Below are 11,417 nucleotides of genomic sequence, written 5' to 3'. Positions count from 1 at the left end.
CCAATATAATATCAGTATTTTCTAATTTTTGTACAGACACTAAGAAATTAATTTGTTTATCTTTTTCACTAACTTACTGAAAATATACTGACTAAGCAGTTAGGCCTGAACAGAATGAAAAGATAACTAACTCGGTAGATATATATATGCTATGGTTTACAAAAAGCATGCTTTTAAAGAGCATGTAATAAAACATCTTTTAAAAGAGTGTGTGCATGGTCCTGTGCCTATGCATACACAAGTCCAATGCATGTATATTTTTTCTAAAAAGAAACATAGGTGTTCATTTCTCTGCTTTTGTTGTCACAAAGTCAACAGTTGCCTCAAATGGAGTACTATGAATATTTCCTTTGAGTGTTTATAGCATGTCTATAGCTATACTTAAAATAAATTAGCTATTATAAATATATGACTATCTTAAACATGCCGTCACCAAAATCTGTTAATAAAATGTATTCTGAGAATTTAGGACTTCAAACTGTACTCGTATGAAAGCTACAAAAATCCGTTGGATAGAATATTGAAAGTTAGAAATCAACAGGCTGACTAATTACTCAAAAAGGTCAATTTGCTCCCTTTTCCAGAAATGTTTCAAAGGTGGTACATGCAAAGCTATTAAAATTATTCTCTTGATGAAAAAAAAAAAAAAAAAGAATATGCTTGACTAAGAAATACTATGTGTATTCTGCAAATTAAGGGCCTATGAAGGGACCTTGTTTATTTGTTAGGTGACCATAAGACTCAGTTATTAATATGGTGAAAATAAGGCAGCACAAACCCATAGTTGTATAAAGGACTGGCAGGCAGGATGAAAAACTATCAGAACATTTTACTGCAGGGATATAGATCTTAACGCAAGACTGCTTTTTGTGATGTGGATGCTTGTGTAAACATAAGTGTGACTTACTGTGTGTAGTTGAAGAGACTTCAAAGAGCAGACAGGGTGTTTTACAGTGTAGGAAGCATGTTCTGCAAAGTGGTATAAATAATTCATTGTTTAGATTTACTTATAGAGTTAGAATTTCTTATACAAGAAAGAGGTATATGCTTATCAGAGCTTTTTTTTCTTTTAATTTTAGACATAGTCATGTGATGTTCCTCTAATAGAAGGATGAGAGCAAAATTCAAAGCAAAAGTGAGATGCACGCTTTTAAAAGTGACTGTCATTAACAATCTCCTGGTAAACTTTTCCAATATGATAAATTTGTTTGAATTCTTTACAGTTATGGATGGCTGCCTTTCTAAAAAGTTACTGTCCTTTGAACATGGGCTGAATTCAAGGCTCTGTGATTGTCATGCAAGAGACTTTAGTAATGTCATAGTAAAGTCCATGCACTGCTTGGAACATGCTGAAGACTGATCCCTATGAGATGCCCCAACTGGGTGGGCCCCAAAAGCGAGAAACTAAAATAATGACGAACTTAGGAAAATGCTGGTAAATGTGTTTTAACAGCTTGTCTGAATTTACCTGAGCTATGCTACTATCCATTTTACAGAGAATTCAAGCTGAAACAAAAGAAATACGAAACATTTCCATGTTTTAAAATTACCACACATGTTAATCTTATGTCTCACCCAAGCCTTTGCATACAGGTAGGCATTACATACAGGGTTTGGGTTTTGGGTTTTTTTTGCTTGTATCAAGAAAGAAAAACAAGCTTATGTATAACTTCTGGACATTGGGTGGCACCATTGCCTCATGTAAGCCACCATGTAGATGCCTTCTAGCTTAAGTTTTACAGTGTTGGCTCAGCTCCTTTTTTTGCTGTAGCATAACTATATTAGGCAAGCCAAAAAGCAGAACTAGTAGCCTTCTCTCTTTTCTTTTTTTAGCTTGATTTTAAGTAATCATCTTTAAATGGTAATGCATTTTTGACCAAGAACTGTTGTTGCTTAGTTTAAGGAACTGTTGTTTGATTTCAAGTGCTGATGTACAGACCTTCTGTGAAGTTCTTGACTGAAATAGAAAGATACTCTTTACAGCCAATCTGCTTTCATGGGCCCCAGCCTGTAGTGAACCTGTGCACTAATGTCAAAAGCAGGAATAGCACCTGTGTGTTTTATTGTCTGTAATAAAACTTCAGTATAAAATGCATCGATGATGTGCCTAACATAGCGAATACCATTATATGTTTTTGTAAGCGTAAAATCTCCTCTAAGTTTGTGTCCTGGTTTCAGTTGGGACACAGTTAATTTTCTTTCTAGTGGTTGTTGTGTTTCAGATTTGGTATGAAATACCAAATCAGCAATACATATTGTTTTACTTGTTGCTAGGTAATGTTTATCATAGAATCACAGAATGGTTAGAGTTGGAAGGGACCTTAAAGATCATCGAGTTCCAACCCCCCTGCCAGGGGCAGGGACACCTCCTACTATAGCAGGTTGCTCAAAGCCCCATCCAGCCTGGCCTTAAACACTTCCAGGGATGGGGCATCCACAACTTCTCTGGGCAACCTGTTCCAGTGTCTCACCACCCTCACAGTAAAGTACTTCCTCCTAATATCTAATCTAAATCTCCCCTCTTCCAATTTAAAACCGTTACCCCTTGTCCTGTCACTACACTTCCTGACAAAGAGTCCCTCTCCGGCTCTCCTGTAGGCTCCCTTCAGGTATTGGAAGGCTGCTATGAGGTCTCCCCGGAGCCTTCTCTTCTCCAGGCTGAACAACCCCAGCTCTCTCAGCCTGTCTTCGTAGGAGACGTGCTCCATCCCTCTGATCATCTTCGTGGCCCTCCGCTGGACCCGCTCCAACAGGTCCATGTCCTTCCTGTGTTGAGGACTCCAAAGCTGGACACAGTACTCCAAGTGGGGTCTCACGAGCGCAGAGTAGAGGGGCAGAATCACCTCGCGAGACCTGCTGGCCACACTTCTCTTGATGCAGCCCAGGATGCGGTTGGCTTTCTGGGCTGCCAGTGCACATCGCCGGCTCATGTTGAGCTTCTTATCCACCAACACCCCCAAGTCCTTCTCCTCAGGGCTGCTCTCCAGCCATTCTCCGCCCAACCTCTATTTGTGCCTGGGATTGCTGGCATCCCTTCCCTCCAGTGTGTCGACCGTGCCACCGAGCTTGGTGTCATCGGCAAACTTGCTGAGGGTGCACTCTATCCCACTGTCCATGTCTCCAACAAAGATGTTGAACAGCACTGGCCCTAGTACTGACCCCTGAGGAACACCACTTGTCGCTGGCTGCCAATTGGACATTAAGCCGTTGACCACAACCCTTTGAGTGCGGCCATCCAGCCAGTTCCTTATCCACCAAATGGTCCATCCGTTGAATCCATTACTTTCCAATTTTGAGACCAGCAAATTTGTGCTTTTCAAGGTCTCTTTTCAGCTTCCTTTGGAAGCTGAGGAGGAGCACAGACAGAACAATGGAATATTCTGTACCGCAGACATCATGCTCAGTATATAAATGGGAGGGGTCAGGGGAATGCAGGATCACTGCTTGGGACGGTGCCAACTCACGGAGCGATGAGAGTGACTTGTGTCATTATTATTATTTTCCTTTTCTGATACTATTTTATTAAACTGTCTTTACCTCAACCCACGAGTTTTGGATTTTTTTCTTTCCTTTTTTCCCTCTTCTCCCTACTCTTTTAGGGAAGAGAAAAGGAGGTGAGCGAACGGCTACATGGTCCTAGCCACTAACTGGGGTTAAACCGCAACAGTTTACTTTTAAGATGTATTTATGTCTTTCTAATTGGATGTTGATCTCCTTGCTGGCAAGTACAAAGTTTGTTCCAGATCAGGAGACATTTGTATGTATGCCACTTTCAAATTTAATATATTACTGCTTTAAAAGTGTATGACGAGCTACTGGTATAAATTTTTTTTCCTGATGCTCGTTAAATTTATTGTACACAGCAAAATACTCAAATAGTAGATAATAGGGAACTAATAGCATTTTTCCATTAGATTTATTAAACTGTCAGAGACTGCATTTTGAAAATTGACTAACCAGTTATACAGTGTTTACTACTGTGGAACTCAATGAGCCAGTAAAAAGGGATACAGTTTTTGCGTTAATTTTTAGTTTATGTCTGTATTTGAGGCAAAAGTGCAGAATTTAGTTTTGTAGTTGTTTCAGAAAGTTTCATAGCAGAGCAATGTTGGAGTTACGTAGATCAGTGCTAGGACTGACTTACATAAGGGAAAACATTCTGATGAAAGCTGAAAGAATTTTTTGGATTAGAAAACCTCAAACATTTGCATGTATGTTGGCTGTTCAACCTAAATATATTGCAATTTTAGCATAAATAGAAATCTGCATTAAGGCATTTCTTGTTCTTTGAAAATGTTGCCATCCAGTTATCAGGAACAATAATAAATCATGTTTGAATAGTATCTGCTATAAACTGTGTATGAACCTGCTGCTTGAAGAAATTTGCACTGTTAAGCCTTAGAAGGAATGCGTTTGCTAAAATCTGAACCAACGACAACATTCAAGAACAGATTATTAAAATACATTTCTTGGTTTATCTATTTGTAATGCATAATCTGACCAGCTCTATCTGTTTATTCTGCTCTAGAACTGATGACAGTGCAGTTCTGCAACTTCAGGATCTTTCATTCTTCAAGCATTTAGAGCCTCACAAGTAAACTTGGAGCCACAGATAATCTGGTTTCAGAGCTGGAAAATGGGACAGAAGCTTTAAATATACAGTACAAGAAGCAGTGAGGGTACGTGATTTAACATTAGAAGAATCCTACTTTTTTATTCTTTTTAGTGGGAAAAGAAATTGAAAAGAAACATGATACTATTTCTCAAGTACAGGAAAACTAGTTAAGGACTTTTTCTAAGCCCATAAAGGATATGATGAGAAGTAATGTCTTAAAATTAAAAAAAGGAGGATTTAAATTGGATATCAGAAAGAAGCATTCTAATCATGAGAAGTAAATGCTGAGGTAGACTTTTGCATGGCAGCTTCTAATAACAGGTATTTCAAGCAACTGTCAAAACGGACCCGGTTTGGACCCAGTTAATTGTGCCTTCTGGCTGGAGCTGGGAGGAAGGAGACAGAGGAGGACTAGGGACTGTGGTTGAAAAGGTGATGTGCTGGATTGTGTTTTTCTTTTCTTCCTGTAGGGGCTACTCAGCTGGTACTGTACCTTTCGGCTCCCACAGGGCTTGGAGCTCAGTGTCAGCCAGGAACTGGGAGTCAATGCATTGCACAACTGAAAGATGCTTTTGATTTCTGGTGTCTCCATGCTTTGAGAGGCAGCACGGGTCCTGCTGTGAGCAGATATGAATGAAATGACCTTCTGAGGTTTCTTCCAAGTCCTGTCCGATCCCACCCCATGATTTTAATATTGTACATTCTGTAGTAGGTTGTTTGTGTAGTAATAGTTTGTCTTTCAAACTTATTATTCAGACCAAGATCCCCGATCTATTACAGTAAATTCACTGCCAAATAATGGTGATGAAAAGACAAAATTGTTACTGATTTAGAGAAGGTGGTTACCAACTGTTAGGAGTTGACGCCGGCCAACAGCTGAGCACCCGCACAGCTGCTTGCTCACTCCCTCCCCCAGCACGAGAGTGCATAAAGGAAGAGCAAAAGCAAGAAAACTTGTAGGTTGAGATAAAGACAGTTTAGTAAGTGAGTAAAGAGAGGAGGAAAGACCCAAGTGATGCTCACCACCTCTCAAAGCAGAGCAATGTCCGTAGAGCCTCCGAGCAACAGCCACTTTGGAAGACAATCCTTCCCACCTTCTTCTGACCCAGCTTTTATTGCTGAGCATAACTTTATATGGTATGGAATATGAAGGATAGCACCATCTGGGTTGCTATGAAGAAAGTTAACTCCATCCTGGCCAGACTTGGTACGCCAAGTCTTTACAGCTTTTTAGGTAAAATTCAACAAATTAGTTATTTTCCACACCATCTACACAAAGTTTTAGTTACTGAGGTTTACTGTGTATCTCAGGCATTTTCTCAGGATTGGTGGTGGTTTCTGTAGAGATATGTAAAGATTTGTTATTGCTGTTAAGTAGTATAGCATACTGGGCATGTCTACAAAGCAGTTTTTCCAGAGTCTTAACTGAGCGGTTTTGGTTTAGAACTGCGTGTTTTGGGGTGTTTGGCAATGTTTTTCTTAACGCTTTTGACATTAATCTCCTGAACATCTTTTGACTTCTGTATTTCCTCTGTGTCACATTCACTTGATGTTGCTGTATTTGAACGGTTCTGTAACACATGTGACATTCTGTGTGTTTTGTGATCCAGTCCCGTCTGGCTTTCTGTATCAAAAGCAGAATGAAATAGTCCTAAGGGAGCAATTGCTGGTGGATGTAATCTAAAACTGCTTTGAGGCTAATACAGGCTGCAATGAGTGGAGTTGCTCTGAAGCGACATCAGGCTGCAAGGGCTCCTAAGGGCCATTTCATAACTGAACATTTCTGGAATGAGGAGTGTTCTGGTTCCTACCATCAGTTTTGCGCAATAAGCTCCTCATCTGGTTAACTGTCCCAGCCCTCGTTTCCCCTTACCCTGCTCAGCAGGATGAGGCAGATGCCCACCTTTGAGGGAAGAGCAGAACTCAGAAGTCCTTTTCAGACATGATCAAACTGGTTTTATTACACAGAGGATGGTTTTGTGGTTTTGTTCATGTCAAGGGATGGTTGTTAGGTGACTTCATTAATGAGCAAGGATGGTTGGCAAGCTCTGAATTGAATCATTTTACCTTTAATAATGATTGACCTTTCTGCCAAATAATTATTTTAAACCACTGTTTTGTCAAAGTAAGGGCCCTCAACAGGCAGCAAATACCAACTTCTATGCTTGGAGACACTTTACAGACCCAAAATTATAGATTGATTTTGTTTGTAGGTATGTGCCAGGTAGGTGTCATGTCATTTTCTAATTCTTCTCACTACCGTCTCAGAACAAGAGAGTAATTTAGGCTGGGAAAGACTTCTTGAGGTAGTCCAGTCCGACGCCCAGCTCAAAGAAGGGTTACGTCTGAAGTTGCTCAGGCTCCTGTCCAGGAAGTTCCACATGTCTCCAAGGATGGAGATTCTTCAGCTTCTCTGGGCAAGCTTGTCCCAGTGTCTAATCTCTGTGATTTTTTTGTTATGTTCATTTAGAATTTCCCTTATTGCAACTTGTGAAGGCTTATTCTCTTGCTGTGCACTTAACTGAGAAGAATCTCTAACTTTCCCTCCCTAGACAATTGCTGGCAGCAATTAGATTCCCCTTTAGTCTTTTTTTCCATCTATCTCGAACAAGCTGTTACCTCGGACCTGCCCGATATGCCACGTATTCCAAAGCCTTAACCACCTTAGTGGTTGTCCAGTGGATTTGCTTCAGTTTGACAGTCTCTTGTGCTGGCAGGCCCAAAATTGTACAAAGTACTCCAGGTGCTACCTCCAAGTAACAAATTGAGGGTATTAATCACTTCTTTTGTCCTGCTGACTGTGCTATTGCTAGTGCAGCCGGTTGTATAGTTGGCCTTCATTATCACAAAAGGGCGCTGCTTTCTCACGCACAGCTTGATCACCAGGACTCCCAGGCCTCTTCCAGCAAAGCTGCTTCCTAGCCAGTCAGTCCCCAGCCTGTTGGTATTATATGAGATTATTCTGAACCAGGTGCAGAATTCTATATTTGTATTTGTTGAACAACATAAGGTTTCTCTCATCCCATTTTACACACTTATCAGGGGCCTTTTGAAGGGCAGCCCTGCCCTCCAGGGTTTTGACTGTTCCCCCAGAGCTTGGGGTCATCTGCAAACATGCTGAAGGTGTGCCCCCCAGGAATTGTTCAGAAGAGTGGTAACAAAGTCCAGCAGCTGCCTGTATAGTCTGGAGTTCTTGGTGTGAAGGCAACTGCTGTATTTTATCACTCTGTATCAGGTAGCTTCAGATATCAGGGCAGAATGTAACACTATGATACCATTGTCAGAAGCTTTTTGGGAATCTATGGGCTTTGGACTCACTCCTGTTTTCCTACTCTATGCCAGAAAATGTTCTTGGCTGATGATGACCACAAGAAGATGATTCGTCAATGTACTGGCCCTCTGTTAATCAGTCCGTGCAATTTGCAAGCTTTTTGACAACCTGTGTGCTGGGATGCTGTGAGAGTATCCATGTTTGAAAGCTACTCCTATAGCAATGGCATTGGCATTTCTATTATCTCAATTAGAGAAGAGATTTCTCTCAAGTGTCATTAAGATAAGAACATATGATACATAACATAGTTACAAAGGTTTATGGAGACACAGGTGGCAAAATGAGAAAACTATGCCTAATCTAGTTATATTAAAATAAAATGCAGAAACCTACCAGCTAGTGGGAATTTCCCGCCCCTAGTTGTTCAGGGGCATGATTATTGTGCACACCCGAGTTGGTTCACAAGAGACCTACTTCAGCTAAAGCTTATATTCCTGCCATTGCTTAGAGTAATCATATCTAAGTATAAAACCCCTGAGCATCTTGGGATTACTGCCATTAAAAGTTGTAAGCCAGATATACTCCAAAGTCTTTGGCATCACCATCTTACAGGATGGATTTTTTCAGGGTCTAAAATCTAGTTCAGATGTTGCACTCTGTTTGAACATCTCTAGATGTTACTGTGAATACTTGTCTCTTCTACTTCCAAGGATTACTTTTTAAATTATTATTGCTTTGGGGGTTTTTGCTGCCAAATTGGGATGTCATAACAACTTTTGAGTTGGTTCATAGTTTACAGTGCAGCTGTAATAAGGTAAAACAAAGTATGCGGAAGCCATTTGTGAGACATGGGACATCTTGAGGCAGTAATCCCAACAGCTGATGCAGGTTAGTCAGCACTCAAGGGATCACATTATTTACAGCCCATCCAAAGAGCAGAAAAGTTAGAAACAAGTTCAGAGGACATTATTTGACTATCCACTCCATAGTTCCTTGAGCAGTTCACCTTGTTTTTATCCCTGCTACTATGACTTAGTACACAGTGGAGAAGGCTAGGTGATTCTTTATACCACTATTTCTCCCTATTTCAGGAGTAGAAGCAGGGGAAAGTAGTCAATATGGCCTAAGCTGTTTCAGATATATGGAACCATTCTGTTCCTACATGGTTTTGCTCAATTAAATCCCTTGCTGTGCATCTATACTTCGACTCTTGGTTGACAAGGTAATATTTTTGTATGTTGATAAAAAGACACTATCAGGTAGTTTAGGACTAACATTTTGTATTTTCAAATAGCTGCAATTCAGCAGGGAAAATATAAAGAGCTCAGATATGCTTGGTAGAGGCAATTCTGTGTCAGATGGAAGCAGCAGGAGATGAAACAGGAAAGAGTATAAAGTCTGACAGTTCTTTTAGGCAAGCTGTTCATTTGACCAAAGGAGTGGGCAATATGCCCTTGGCTTATAATCGAGACTGAAAAGACTCTACATCTTCCTGTAGAAGTATTACCCTTGTTTCTTCTTGACTCTGTGCAGTACAAAGACAGGAGTGTAAATCATCTTCCTCTCATCATGCGACGGTTGCAAGAAATCAAAATAATGCATTTTTTCTCTAGTTCTAACCTGGCAGCCATTTGTCTGCAGATACTGATTCTGAAAAGGGTTTACACTATAGATTTTCAGGAATGTTGTACTAAAAATAATTCATAACTGAATCTTCCTGTCAATATCATATGGGCTTAAATAATTTCAGTCAGCTCTGAACCTAGATAAATTTATAATAAAATTATTTTATTTTATAAGTAATCTCATAAAGTAAAACAGGAGTCAACACTGAGCTTCCAAAAGTAGAATAGGAAAAGAAAAACAGGCCAGTGGTCTCTTGTGGGTGCATTAAAAAGAGCGTGGCCAGCAGATTGAGGGAGGTCGTCCTCCCCCTCTACTCTGCCCTGGTGAGGCCACATCTGAAGTATTGTGTCCAGTTCTGGGCTCCCCAGTTCAAGAAGGACAGGCAACTACTGGAAAGAGTCCAGCGGAGGGATACAAAGATGATCAAGGGACTGGAGCACCTCTCTTACAAGGAAAGGCTGAGAGACTTGGGTCTTTTTAGCCTGGAGAAGACTGAGAGGGGATCTTATCAATGCTCTTAAATATCTAAAGGGTGGGTGTGGCCAGGCTATTCTCAGTGGTGCCCAGGGACAGGACAAGGAGCAATGGACACAAGCTCGAACACAGGAAATTCCATCTCAACATGAGGACAAACTTCTTTATTTTGAGGGTGCCAGAGCACTGCAACAGGCTGCCCATAGAGGTTGTAGAGTCTCCTTCTCTGGAGATACTCAAAACCTGCCTGGATGTGTTCCTGTCCAGCTTGTTCTAGGTGACCCTGCTTTGGCAGGGGGGTTGGACTAGATAATCTTCGAAGGTCCCTTTCAACCTCTACAATGCCGTGATTATGTGAAAGCTTTATAATAGCACATAGTTGAATGTTACAAAATATTACTACTCTATTAGTGATAATAAGGTCCTTTCCACAGGACTCTGATAGTCTGAATTCCTCCTATCATATGATAGCTCGGTATAGTGATTTTCAGGTAGATAGGATAATCCTGTAGGAGGGTTTTTTTTAGAGATTAGATATACTGTAGCTAGAACAAAGCCAAAGAGGAGGTAAACATCTAGGAGTGCAGAATGACTAAAGCAAACATGATGGCTTTGCAGGGAGAATAAAGAGCTGTAGAGAAGATCTAGTCAGTGAAATGTAATGTTTGAACCAATATGGCAAGAAAGAAGTGGATTCTGCAACTAAGCTATGATCCTGTGGGAAGGAGGGGTAGCCAAGTTATTGACTGAAGTGGAGGAAAAAAAGTGGGAAAGGAGGTTTCAAGCAGGGGAGGGGGGAGGGAGGGAGGGAATTTAGATTCTGGGTTCACCTTCCAAAGGATTCCAAATTCCAAGTTTGCATCTCTACCACAAACCTGTTGATTTACTGTTGCTGTGTGTTTTAAACCACCAATTTAAGAAATATGAACTTGACAAAGCTGCAGCTATGTGTTACATTCTTTATGATACATGAATAATAAGCATAACCATTTTAAGTTTCCTTCCTACCATTTCATTGAGATTAAGCCTTTCAGGAGGTAAGCCACACCTGGAATCTAGCAGTCTGGAGGCAACAGATTTTCAGTGATGCCTACAAGAATGATCTAATCAGAAATTTCAAGGTGTGGTTTATAAGGGAGATTGAAGCACTGATTGAAGCAGCATCCAAGCAGCTGCTTTAAGGCACTCTGGGAATCTATGTCAAGTTCCACAGTCTGAAAGATCTCCTGTTTCTCATCTGTGGCTTACTCTGTAATGGTTCAAAGATGATGAAATACCTGTGTCCTCCCCCTGGTGTATATACCCTGCCTCTTGGACAATCCTATCATGAGCTCCAGAAAATATGCTACATAAGGTATTTTCAGTGTTTCTGTGCCAGATGACAGAGAGGAGCTGTTAAGCAGGCATTATTTGCCCCGTAGGAAAGGAATC

Source organism: Numenius arquata, chromosome 1, assembly GCF_964106895.1.
Source record: "Numenius arquata chromosome 1, bNumArq3.hap1.1, whole genome shotgun sequence".
Classification (NCBI taxonomy): Eukaryota; Metazoa; Chordata; class Aves; order Charadriiformes; family Scolopacidae; genus Numenius; species Numenius arquata.
The sequence above is the reverse complement of the archived record's forward strand: the minus strand, read 5'-3'. Positions refer to the sequence as shown.